A 14,810-nucleotide genomic window follows, 5' to 3' on the forward strand; every position below is an offset into this window, starting at 1 on the left:
AACCTTTCTTTATTAAGCAAAACAGTCATCCATTCCTAAAATTGTATGCCCTGTGGAATTATCTGACTGCACTATACACCATTCACCCAGATCCCCCAATGGAGGGTTAAGTGGTGGTAATCCTTTACTTGAGTGAATAGATAATATTCCTGATATTAATTGATTTGCGATGCTACTACCTCAGATTCAAGTAGCTAGCTAAAAGTATAACTTTTAATGGATTTGAACCCCCTACATGTTACTGTTTTTTTTACTTTTTTCATAAGGATAAAGAATACAGAACTTTCTCAGGAATTGTCCGACTGAAATTGAACCGATGTAAGTGCCTAATTGTAATTGTGCCCTAACGTAATGTAATTTTTAAGTAAATTGTATTTGAGATTTATGATAAGATGGATATTTTAAGACTTTACATACAAAAAAGTAAACAAAATAAAATATCAAATTCATCAAAATGATGTGCCATAAATTTGTACGGTTCTTCCATTTCTGTAAATTTGTATTATTTTATTTACTGAATATTTTTCTTGTTCCTTACATCTTTCCTTATTTCATTATAACTTCATTCACCACTATAAGTCTCATCTTCTCTATACTTTCATTTTTTCCTGATTATTATTTTTCTGAATTTTACTTACTAGAATGTTGCTCAACCAAATATATAATTTTCAGTTCTTTTGTTATACTTTTTTAAATTATCTATTATTGTTTTAATTTTGTGTTAAGAACAATAAATATATCGTTCAAAAGATAATTCAATTAGTTTTAAAAAATAAAATTATAATTAAATAATAATTAAAATTATTAAACACAAATTATCATTAATCAAAAGAGATTGTTAATTATTATTATTATTATTATTGACATCAACAAAATGTATAAACTTGAGAAATCTATAAAAATGCTGTAGAGCTTTATCAGTATTTATTTAAAACAAATGAAAGTGAATTTTCTATTATTTGTGATAAAAAGGTACAATAAATTTGAAATTTAAGATAAAAATTACTTTCTATATTAGCTTTTTATATTCTTTACTAGCAGTAATGAATTACAGTTCTTTGAGCCACACTCAGACACGACTTGTATTTAAGTGTGGTTATTTACTTGTTTCTTTTAATTACAATTGTAGATATTATCTTAAAAGTAACTGGATGCAACACAATCTTCTCTATAAATCTCCCAAATGTAGACATACCTAAATAACATGACAGACATTCTGCTCATGACTGCATTCTACGTACCTATATAAAACACAAAAATATTCATCCTTCCAAACCGATTATTGAAATTTTCAAGACCTGTCAACACCTTCGTAAACAAATACTACAAGGCCACACAAGGGGGCCACATACCTTTTAGATAATTGCTGAGAGATGGATGGAGCAATGCAGTTCACAAACCTATCAAAGTATATCAATTTCCTTCAACGTTTCTATTCCCTGTTCTATAGTTGTTTAGCAAATATTATTATATTGTCTACCAGCCTGCTTCTTTCTCTTCATTTATTTACTTACAGAGAAAGAAAATTTCAGATCAGTTGAGTTATATCTTGACAAATATGTAGTGCATCATGAAACACTGAATAACAGGACCTAAAAAATTAAATTAGAAACTAGCATTAGAATTTAGATATGAAACTTATAAATATAAAAAAGCCTATCAATCGTGATTGATACACTATAATATTTGGTACGTAACTACAATTTACAATAGTATCTATTTGTATAAATTTTTTTTTGTTTTTTTTCAACAATCAAAATTTTTTGGATCCATGGAAGCCTGGTATTGTATACCAAAAATGAGTTTAATCTATTGTTTGAAATGTTCTTTTAATCCTGTAACTTTTTAAATATTCTTCAAATGTTTTCCTACAGGTAGATCTAAAACTGCGGTTTGCTTATTTACTTTTAATTACTGAAAACTATTTTATTTTTTATATATTTTTTAAGTATTGTCAACTGATGCGGTCAGTATCTACTGGATACTATGAGAATAGAATTACACGCTCGGGAACAACCACATCAAAACCAGAGTAGTTTCATTTCTGTCTTTCAAATGTCTATCATAAAGGCACATAACCTTGTAATTTAACTTTGATGATTAATAGTTTTCAGTGGCTTTATCAGTGTTAAGAACAGTTAACATAGTAGGTGATCCTTACTTAACATCATTTTATTTTCAGAAATTTTTGAGATCACCCAGGAGTTACAGAACTCTTATGTTGAAAGCAATGTAATTACTATAGTAATCGGGCATAAAATTTAGTTTACATGTACAATTTTATAGGTTTTTCGTAATTGAAAAATCATTTTTGTTATTACTTTTCAAGAGTTGGACTGTAGTTTAAATTTTAAAAAACGTTTAGATAAAATAATTATATTTCTGCTAAATCCAAAAGCATATTTTATGATCCAGTAGTAACTATGTAATTTACGTGTGAGTATTGTTATTGTAATAGGCAACTTAATGTGTGTCACAAGTCACTCGCAAAATGACATAGCCGTACTCAAAAATACCTAGTATTTCACGATGGGCTTATTAGAGATTTTCCTGTGCCTTCTTCACTTAAATGAATATACTTTTGCATTTGTTTAAAAAAAATACTGGTGATGTTCAGTACTACAAATTACATTTTCACTCTGTTCACTGTGGGGACTCTGTTCACTGTTCATTGTGTATAGTGAACATCATTATTATCAGAGAAAGTTAGTCTGACAGGTGTTATCTTTATCTCAGTTGTTGCTGTATGTGCATCATAATCATAAAAAATAATGGAAAAGATAGTGTACACCAGGAAAAATATGATATAATTTCCTTTTTTAAGCTGCAAAACCAGCAAAATCTCTAAAAATTTGAATATTTTTGTTCGGAAAACTAAGAGTATAATGAATATATTTTTTCCACAGGAAATGCAGTGTCATGTGAAGAGGAAGACGATTAAATATCATACCACCGAGATAAAGCAGATTGCACTTTGTACTATATGTGTGAAGGTGAAAGAAAACATCATACGCTATTCCCATAAAATCTTTTGTTCACTCTGAAAATGTCTGTGATTGGCCAGAAAACGTAGAACGCTGCATGCATCATACTCAAGCAACACTACCTGCTAAGAGGAGATAAAATAATTATTATAATAACATTAAGTTTTCCTATTTTTTTTACAATGAGCTCATTTTCTATTTACTTTACACTGGTACAATTGTTTGTTCGGTCTACCTTTTTTGAATTTTATTTATGATTGGCCATTATTTTATACTGTACCTAATAATTATTATCTTTAATTTATAAATACTATTAATACTTCTGTTTTAATTATGCAATTTTTTTTAATGTTTTGTATTTTATGTCAAGTAATGTTATTTGGTTTAAAAGTTATTATGATTACTTTACTGCTTTTTTTACTGTAATTACTTTACTTATTTCTTTTTATAATATCAAATAATTGTTTCTTTATTTTTTGTTTATAAAATAATTTGTTGATTTAAAAGTGTTGATTCCTTTATTGTAATTCTTTCCCGTGTTTGTTTTTATTTGCTTAATAATTTAAAAATTATTCTTAATGTTTTTCCTTTTTTTTCTAGATATTTGGTTCTGGTTTAATAATGACAATCTGTTGATGATTACTTTACTTGTATTCCCTATTTATATAAAAATGTTTATTTTAATTACAAAGTTTTTCTGTAATGTTATTACAGAAGTAATGTTATTTGGTTTAAAAGTTATTATGATTACTTTACTGCTTTTTTTACTGTAATTACTTTACTTATTTCTTTTTATAATATCAAATAATTGTTTCTTTATTTTTTGTTTATAAAATAATTTGTTGATTTAAAAGTGTTGATTCCTTTATTGTAATTCTTTCCCGTGTTTGTTTTTATTTGCTTAATAATTTAAAAATTATTCTTAATGTTTTTCCTTTTTTTTCTAGATATTTGGTTCTGGTTTAATAATGACAATCTGTTGATGATTACTTTACTTGTATTCCCTATTTATATAAAAATGTTTATTTTAATTACAAAGTTTTTCTGTAAATTGACAATTGATATTTTTAGTAGATCATCTGCAAAGATTCATTGCCAACATACTTAATATTCTTGTATCGCTTTGGTATATTTAATAAATCTTTTAAATAAATTGATGGTAAATTACTGGTCATTTTTTGTTAATTTCTTTTACATATAACATTTTTATGATCATAAACTTTAAATGTGATTTATATCTTCACAATTTATTCTGATACATTTGTATATTATTTTGTATGTTATTACTAATTTTAATAATTATGGTGTCATACAGATTTTTTTTGTTGAAACTATTAATATTCCATTTCAGATAAAAAAATATATTTATATATATATATATATGTATGTATGTATGTATTCATACATGTAATGGTGTTTTTATATTGACATGGTTTTAACCGCTTACAATTACTTTGACATCTTTTGGTAATATTGGACAGTTATACTTGGATAATTTTTTTAAAGGTTATTATAATAAGCAGGCCGTAATGACATATAACAGCGAATATGATAAAAGTTTCTTATAATTTTCTATTGTAATATACAAAATATATATATATATAATTGTAATTGTTATGTTTATTTTAACTACAGATTGATATCATTGCAGTTGATCATTGATATGGTGCAGGCCCCTTGGGGTGGTTGGATAGATTGATAAAACAGAACTAATTGATATGTATTAATATTTATTGATTTGTGTTACAAAATGAAATGCATTATGACAAAAGCTGTTTGTTGTGCATGGGGATTGAAAGGTATAGTTTTAACCAAAATATAACAAAATGATTGTTTTAGCTTATATTTTTGTATGGCATTTCAATATGTTAAAAACGTTAACAAAAATTAAAAAAATATATTAAAAAATTGCCATTTATACATAAATAATAAAAATGTTTGTATTAAATAAATATCATTGTATAAAATATTATTGTGAATGTAAAATATTACTATAATATTATAATTATTTATATAGGTTTTCAACAAAAAATAGGCATCCTATTTTGATGTTTCGGTTTTTGTATCTGATCTTTGCACTCAAATCATCCATCTCACAAAAGATTTTCTTTATTTTGTTCAAAACCAGTTTAAATAGGTTCGGTGATAGTTCATCACCTCGTCTCAGCCCTTTTTTGACTAGGAAAGGTTTGCCTATATTTGCTGTAATTTTAAATTTAGAGAATGTGTTTGTAAGAGTGAGTTTAATGAGGTTCAAATTTTTCTGGTCAACTCATATTCTCTCAAAATTTGAAAAAAGTCTCTGTCCACAAAATCATACGCTTTCTGAAATTTTGTAAAAGATATAAGAAAGGTTTGTTTCTGGATACGTAATATTTTAGAATCGATCAGACTTTGTATTTATTCTGAATATGATCGTCCTTTTTTAAATCCTTCTTCACACCCTTCTATATGTGATCTATTTGGGGTTCTAATCTATTCAATAACATTTTCACAGTATTTTATAAGTCACTGGCAACAATGAAATACTTCTATAGTTGTTGACATCCGTCTTGGAGGTATAAATTATAAATAATAATTAATATAGCTTATTTATTTTTATTTATAATAAAATACTTATACAAATTGAATTGAAATCACAGGTATAAGTTACTATTTATTCTATAATTTTATGCAATTTTAATTCACAATAATATCAGTTTTAAAGTGATTAACATATAATATCTGTACAAAAAAAATCTATTATTTAAAAAAAAAGATGTTAAAATTTTCATAGCTTTTGTTTAATTAAATATTGTGATTTTTCCTGAATAATAAATTAAAATATAAAAAATGTTGTACTTCTGATTATTTTAATACGAATTATACCCATTTTATGTTTATTATTAAATTTAAAAATAATATTAATAAAATCTTTTCTCGAGGATATTATTATTATTTTTTTGGTTATATGAGCATCAACTGCTACAGTCATTAGCCCTCATCACACTCTGTAAAATAGGGATTAAATCACAATCAGGTTTGTCATATGTAAGGGTGGAAAGGGCCCTTACATTTTATTTAAAAACACCAAACTAAACAAGACAGAAAATTTAGACACAAACACTGAACATACTTACAGGATGCAAAGGACCCCGATATTAAAATTTAAAAAGTAAATAAAACATAAATATATGTGAAAAACAACGGCTTCACAATACCAACATTCCCTTTTTTCTCCCTTAATTTTATTTAAGCACCCCTGGAGCAACCGAAACTGCCATTAAGCAGCACATCAATTGACCCAAGATCCATGGGAGTTGACTGACTACCTCTCTGTAAATTATCCTGTAGGACTTAACCCATCGGGTTCCCCCTGTGTCAGCAGAAATTAAAATAAAAAAATTATTAAAAATATTAATTAATTTAACTTATTTCTGATACTGTTTAAAGGTATTCATAGAATTTCTGTTGTGAAATGAATTTTATTTTGCACTTGGGAGTGATGTTAAGACATTCTGAAGAATTGCCAATTGTAAACAGGTGTGTATCTAAAACGGTAGGCTTATACATTACAGATTCTAGGTGTAAAAGTGAACAGAAAGTTTCTTAAGGAAAAATGTTACATTTCCCTTCGATTTTCCTTCTCTCCGGCATTTTGCATTTATTAATAAATTTATATATGAAAATCGGATTGAGAAGTGAACAATAACTTCAGAGGATGAATGAGGATGATACACACACATTTTTAACAACATTGTCTAATAAATAAAATATTTCATTTTAATTATTTATTTATATTATTTTAGTATTTCACTATATTAATGTTAACGGTGACCGTGTAAATTTTTATCAAATTATGTGTTCTTAAGAAAATGCTAAGCATTTTTTTTAGAACAAAATGACACCTTAGTTTTGAAAATCGATTGACAAATAACCAACTTATGACAGAAAATGTATCACTATTTTCTGCCAGATTTCATCTCCTTCTCTATTAAGTCGGGTTCTTTATTTATTATGTGTGCTATTTATTAATTTAATTATTTTAATTTATATTAGTAGCTTCTCCCGGTGTGCCTATGGCATGCCCTCCGAAACTAGGGTGGGTTCCCTTGGCAGGCGACGTCTTGGAATGAGATTATTAGGTGTTCAAAACTGTACATCTTGTGTGAAAAATATTTTTTGAATGATGAAAATTGAAAGCAAAAATATATCAGGAAATCTTCCCGATTAAATCTGGTTTAGATTGGTCCTTAGTGAAGGCAGTTACTTTTATTTTGATTTGAATACTAGATGGTACTGGTATTCTATGGCGGTTCAGTTTCAATTAACCACACATCTCAGGAACGGTCGACCTGAGACTGTACAAGAATATATATCATTTACATTCATACATATCATCCTCATTCATCCTCTGAAGTTATTACTTCAGAGTTTATTACTTAAGGTATTCCTTAAGGTGGTTCCAGAGACTAAACAAAAAAAGTGAGGGATAGGCGTCGGAATTTGAATTTTTTTTTTGAACGGGGCTCAGAGAAAAAAAATCATAAAGGATATGTTACGAAATGATATTATATAGTATAATTTAAATTTATTAATGAACATACAAACAAAAAACCTTGAAATTCTTTTATCGTATTTAATAAACTTCATTACTCTTCTTGTTTGTTTGATTACAGATATTGTTAATATGTATCCTCTAAAACAACTCTAATTTCCCATGAACTCATCTCTTTCTCTTTAATTTTGAATTTCATTTATTTTCTCATACAACAGCACATTTCAAATCGTGTTAAAACATTCGTATTTAATTATTAAAATGACATGCTACCAGTATTAAAAAAATAATAATAACTGCTGTTTAAGAGTTACTTTTGTACAAAACTGAAAAAAAATTAAATGACCACCATTTTAGTTAGAGTCACCTATTAGAATAACGTATCTCAACTCTAACCTTTCCTTTTTCCTTTAAACATTTTTGAATTGGCCCTGAAGAGGAGGGGACCTTGGGATGCGGTAGGTTTTTTAACCAAAAAATTTATTTTTTTTAGGTAAAACCATTTGCTGAATCTCATTTTAAGAGTTGAAATTTATTTCAGTGTTACTATACTTCATGAATACCGTGTATATAAATTATCCTTAATTCAGTACCATGAAAAACACGGTTTGCTTAGCGTAATTTTTTATCTTATAATCAAATCAGAATAATATATATTTATACTAAAATATAGAGACAAAATATTACAGTTTAATAGAATATTAAACTGAATGTGATGCATACAGGAGAAAATAGGATTGAAATGTCTTTTTATTTTTTATCGAATCAAATGTAGATTTAAAATAATTTATGTTTTGAATGTTATAATTATAAATAAAGATTAGGTTTACGTTACAAATAAAGATTAGGTTATGTACTTGAAATAATCGGCTGAGTTTTCTATCTTGTTTAATTGTAACTGTGTTATTTGAGGATAATAAAGATTTATTTTACTTTTTGACTGGCTTACTCTTCTAACTTTAATTATATATTCTGTGATTAACATGTTTGATACGATATACATATATTAATTTTTCAAATATGTTGCTTGCAACAGGTAATTTATTAAGAAAACGAGAATTCTTAATAAATCCACATCCTTATACGTCTCATCACCCCACATCCTCTGCTAATGATTATTTTAATTATAATTATTATAAATAATTTATTGTATAATTACATGCAATCAGAGTAGCATCACAAAATGCACGATTAGAAAATAAAAATTAGAAGCGATTAAAGTCCATATTATTTATTTACGTACAATATAAAATCATGAAATTATGTTTTGTAAAATGTATGAAGATATTAAATACAAAAGATAACAGCCAAATAATTCAAAAATCAGAAGGCATTAATGAAGATTATTGTAGCACATGTTTATGTGCAAGTTTAACAGTTGCAGAAGATTCAGGGTTTTTTCAATTTTTAAATTAGTATTATTTAAAAATTCATCAACAGAGTAATATTGTTTCTGTAAGATAAGATTTTTTACTTGTATTTTAAATAAATTAGTCAGAAGATTTTTTTAATAGATAGATAATTTATTAGATATGGAATAAGAAGCATAATAAGGCCCTTTCTTGTGAGCCCAAGTATTGAGTTAAATACGTAAAGAGGAAAAAGGTTTTGCGGTCGTTTTTTGATAGAAACAATAAGGTAAACGATAAGTTACTATTCTTTTTAACAAGACTACACATTCATAAATATAAATTAAGGGTAAGTTAACATTTAAAAATTTATGTATATATTCACAGTTATATACTGGTATATAATTGTGAATATAAGGACTGCCTAAAAGCACATACCGTAAAACAAACAGAAGATGGTTTCCAAAAGAGTCGATAGACCACCATAAGGAGACAACACTTTGCATATGCCCAGAACTGAAATAATGGTTTCACCCAGGAGGTGATGCTTTTTGACAGTATTCTAACCTAAGATGAGATGTGGATTCACCATTATTAAGTGGAATAAAAAAAAATAGAGCGTGGATTGGAAGAACAAGAGTTCAGCTGTTAAGAACATCATGACAGTATTTTTGATTAACATTGCTGATTGCATAATTTTTCCATCACCTAATAACAGGATTTTTGAGTCTCATACAGTAACAGCATATCCTTTTAGATGAATAATTTGCTTGGAATGAACAAATTGATTTTGTTAGTTAAAAAAATGAAACTGTATTGTTATACTTGAAGTACCTTAGTTTATTTAGTACTGAGTTTATCATCATTATTAAACATATATAAATATTTATGTATATTCCTCTCTGAAGTGTAATGTCATTTCTTAGGGCTCCCTCAAAAACTTGAGTATTCAAAATAAAAAATGGCTATAAATATGGATTGTGTATTTAGAAAATTAAAAATTTTAACTAATACTTGTGTTTATAATTATGAAATCAGTCACTAACAGAAAAAAAAATCGCTTATTAAAAAAAAATAACAATTTCCAAACCAGACAAAAGAACATTTTACAGGTAAATTTTCACAATACCTCAGCTTATAAGAAAGAGTCTTACGTCTCTGTTGCCATTTTTAATGAATTGCTGAACTATTTAAACTATCTTCCCACCAATTTATTTATAAAACATAACGAAAGGTTTTTTATTTTACAGAAATAATATTACACAGTTAATGAATTTTTAAACAGTCACAAGAATTTAACTTTTTTGTAAGCATTTAAAACAATTTTTAAATGTTCATTTCTTGCATTTGTTCAAGGTTAGAATTATTTTTTCTAATCTTCTACTCAAGTAACCCACCGGGTCGGTCTAGTGGTGAACATGTCTTCCCAAATCGGCTTATTTGGAAGTTGAGAGTTCCAGCATTCAATTCCTAGTAAAAGCGGTTATTTTTATATAGATTTGAATACTGGATTGTGGATACTGGTATTCTTTGGCGGTTGGGTTTCAATTAACCACACAACTCAGGAGCGGTCAAACTGAGACTGTACAGGACTACACTTCATTTACACTCATACATATCATCCTCTGAAGTAATACCTGAATGGTAACTCCCAGAGGCTAAACAGGAAACACAAAGTCTTCTACTCAAGTAGTATTCATTAACACCTGAATTGTAAATTATTTTATAATCGTTTCTTATATTTAATATTTTCACATTTTTTCTTATCATTTCTCGAGTTTATACATTAAATAATTAATATGGAGTCTAATGACTTCTATTTTTTTATCTTACAATTAATTCTGGCTGGATTGTCTCATTCTATTTAGATCAAGGTTTTATCTCGATTCATCGGGTCTAATGCTTGGAAATTTTTTTTTATCAGCAGAGTAATAAACCTAATCGTTCTTGACGTTAATCAAAATAATCTATTACTGTACACCGATCAGAATAAGAGATTAATTTTTTTATTTGATCGATTAATAATGAAAATCTCATGTGGGTGTTTGTTTTCAATTTCAGCAAGACTTATATTCATTTCAGTATATACTACTGTTTCGACAACATTGCAAATTATAAATTTATTACTGTTTTTAGCTACGGTAAAAAAATTTTATGAACATAATAAATTAACTAAAAATGTATTAACCGATGAATGCATGAGAAATTATAATAAAAAAGAAAAAGAAAGGTATGTAAATTTCATCGGCTAAATTTTAAGCGAGACCTTAAAATAAAAAAAAAATAATCAGAATACTTTAATAACTGCTAAAAAGGTATTTGTGTTCAAATATACAAGAGCAAGTGTGTCAATGTTTTGTTGGTAGAGATTGAAGAATAGATCAACAAATTTATGATAGCAACATCTAAGGAGTAAATCTGTATTATACTTAAAATAAAAATGTGTGTTTTCTGATGAAATGACGTAAATTACATTTAAGAGGTATTTAAATATTTTTTCTTGTATCATTATGAAAGTGATCTCTGCTTAACATCTGTACACAGTCTCAGTGTAACGTTCTTTTCTCTCTACATGATCAGTTTCTTTACTCAGTGTAATGCAAGAGTAGATTTTGGTTAAATTTTTTTTTATGAGAAATTGCTTTGTTTTACATTATAATCTTGTACAAAACTGATCGTGTAGTTACACGATCAGTCACGTGTAGGTACACTTATAATTTAAATATTTTGTTTTAACTTTAAACAAAATTAGATTTGAAACATATTAAATACAAAAAAGTTTAGTCAAATTGGTGAAAACCAATAAATTGGGGTTAAAAGATCCTGTTTTTTATGTTTGACATATAATAACTTTGTAATGGGTTATAAACACATAAAACGTGTACGTGTTACTTTTAATTTGGAAAAATTTGTTAAATCAAAATTTACTATTAAAAAAAAACTGGAAATTATACAATTCTTCGTTTATTATTTAATAAAATAAATAAAAATTCATTAGATAATAATTTTTTTATTAATGACAGAAATACAATAAATTATTTGAAAAATTATTATTTCAAAGCTGGCAATAAAATAACAACAGCCGATCAACAATGCGCAATACTATGTCAGTGTTTAAATCATTACATGACAAGAAGTAAAACCTCATGTAACGGTGGAAGGAAATTTTCAACACTTATTTAGTATCAATGTATTTTCTCCTACAATCAGCGGTTTGGACCGTTCATATTATCTAGCCGCATAAATCCTAAGGTCTACTTGTACTTTCTTCAAGAAGAATTGCCACATTTGCTTGAAGATGTTCCTCTAGCATTGAGACACAAAGTATACTTCCAGCACAGTGGTACGCCTCTCCGCTTCTCTTGTGCCGATTCCACACACTAAAATAATTCTCTGAGAAATGGATCGGTCGAGCAAGTCAACATTCCTTGCCGCAAAGATCGCCTGATCTAACACCTTTAAGTTTTGGCATCAAACATGATTGTGGGGCCATATCATATTTAAAAAATGATTGGGGGGTCATATTTAAAAAAAAATTAAAATATATTTTTAATTTAAAATATAATTATTTTTTATGGTCCGATTTGGTTCATATTCATAATATATATTAGTTATTTGAAACGTGATATTTTTGAAAAACATGGACCTGCTATATGGTGGTGGCGTTGCGATATTTAAAAAAAATATTTATGGTCAGATATGGTTCATTTTCAGAATATATATTAGTTACATGAAACGAGATATTTTTGCAAAACATGGACCTCCTAGGTGGTGGTGGGGGTCATGATATATAAAAAAAATGTATTTATGGTCAGATGTGGTTCATATTCAGAATATATATTAGTTACATGAAACGAGATATTTTTGCAAAACATGGATCTGCTAAATGGTAGTGCGATCATGATATATAAAAAAAAATTATTTATGGTCCAGTATGGCTCATATTCAAAATAATAATTATTACATGAAACAAGATATTTTTGCAAGACATGGACCTACTAGGTGGTGTTAAAGTCATGATATTTCAAAAAAAATTTATTTATGATCCAATTTGGTTCATATTCAGAATATATATTACTTACGTGAAAGGAGATATTTTTGGGAAACATGGATTTGCTAGGTGATTGTGGGGTCGTGATATTTAAAAAAAAAAAATGTGTTTATGGTCCGATTTGTTACATATTCAGAATATATATTAGTGAAGTGAAACGAAATATTATTGGAAAACATGGATCTCCTAGGTAGTTGTGAGATTGTGATATTTCCCAAAAAAATTATTTATACTACGATTTGGCTGATATTCAGAATAAATTTTAGTTACGTTAAAGGAGATATTCTTGCAAGACATGAACCTGCTAAAGACGGTGGAATCGAGATATTTCAAAAAAATATTATTTATGTTCAGATTTGGTACAGAATATATATTAGTTACGTGAATGAGATATTTTTGCAAAACATGGACCTCCTAGGTGTTGGTGTGGCCGTGATATTAAAAAAAAAAAAACATATTTATGGTCTGATTTCGTTCATATTCAGAATATAGTTCCGTGAAACGCGATAATCTGGAAACGCATCTGGGGATGGATGAAAAATATTGTATACAAAACAAAAATGCATTCTCTTGAGGAATTAATTGTCCGCATTATGGATGCGGCTGACCAACAAAGGGCAGCCCTGAGAACTAAAAAGCGCAACAAAAGCAGTACAGAGGTGTGCCAAGAATGTGTTGAAAATGCCGGGCTCGTTTTTGAACATCTTTTATAAACCTCTACATATACACTTTGGTCTAGTGTTAAAGATTCTAATTTTTCTAAATTCTGTTTATTTTATTCAACTTATGTTAAACTAATTTGTTCATAATTAATTAAGTTGTCAACAAGTTCTGCTTAAAATTTTTATGTGTTCATAACCCACTTAACAAAATTATTGTACATCAAACGTAAAAAATAGAGTTTTTTCCTCCAATTTATTGGTTTTCACCGCAGATTTCTCAAAACCTACTGAAGTTACGGTTCTGAGACCTGTTTTATTTGATTTTTTTAGGTCAACAACCATAACCCACCGGATTGGTCTAGTGGTGAATGCGTCTTCACAAATCAGCTGATTTGTAAGTCGAGAGTTCCAGCATTCAAGTCCTAGTAAGTCAGTTATTTTTACTCGGATTTGAATACTAGATCGTGGATACCGGTGTTCTTTGGTGTTTGGGTTTCAATTAACCACACATCTCAGGAATGGTCGAACTGAGACTGTACAAGACTTGTGACTTCATATACACTCATACGTATCATCCTCATTCATCCTATGAAGTATTATCTGAAAGGTAATTACCGGAGGCTAAACAGGAAAAAAGAAAGCTCAACAACCATAACAAATCACTAATTCTGCCATCCTATAAATCATCATAAAACATCCTATAAATTTCAGTTCGACCTCATTTCACAGAGGTAGCTGAAATCTGAGCCACATCTTCCATTAGCCATAACTCGCAAACGAGGCAATTTTGGATGTATTCCCTCCTCACTCTATCTCTGTCTGTGTCTGAATATCTGTCTCTGTCTATGTCTCTATCTGTCTCTGTCTGACTGGCTGTCTGTCTGTCTGTGTCTTTGTGTCTCTCTCACTCTGTCTCTGTGTGTGTGCGTGTCTCTCTCATTCTCTCTCTCTGTCTTTCTCTCCTTCTGTGTCTCTGTCGCTGTCTCTGTCTTTCTCTTTCCTTCTCTCTCTCTCCCGCTGTCTCTGTCTTTCCCTCTCACGCTCTCTCTCTCTGTTTCTCTCACTATCCCTCTCTTTCTCACTCTCCCTCTCTCTCTTTTTCACTGTCTCTCTGTCTTTCTCTCTCACTCTCTCTATCCTTTTTTGTCACTCTCTCTCACTGTCTCTCTCTCTCGTTGTCTCATGCTCTCCCCCTCTCTCGCTGTCTCACTCTCTCTCTCTTTCACT

General features: G+C 28.4%; 1 protein-coding gene across 1 annotated transcript in view; it reads left to right on the forward strand.

The window, feature by feature from the left end:
- Positions 1–3,650, forward strand: part of LOC142333621 (endochitinase-like) — a 66,739-nt gene extending 63,089 nt beyond the window's left edge. The window contains exon 5 of the mRNA XM_075380960.1: positions 2,907–3,650. The gene's annotated coding sequence lies outside the window, so the exon portion shown is untranslated. The remainder of the gene's footprint in view (positions 1–2,906) is intronic.
- The last annotated feature ends 11,160 nt before the right edge of the window (positions 3,651–14,810 follow it).

This window comes from Lycorma delicatula, chromosome 13 (assembly GCF_047948215.1).
Source record: "Lycorma delicatula isolate Av1 chromosome 13, ASM4794821v1, whole genome shotgun sequence".
NCBI classification, from domain to species: domain Eukaryota; kingdom Metazoa; phylum Arthropoda; class Insecta; order Hemiptera; family Fulgoridae; genus Lycorma; species Lycorma delicatula.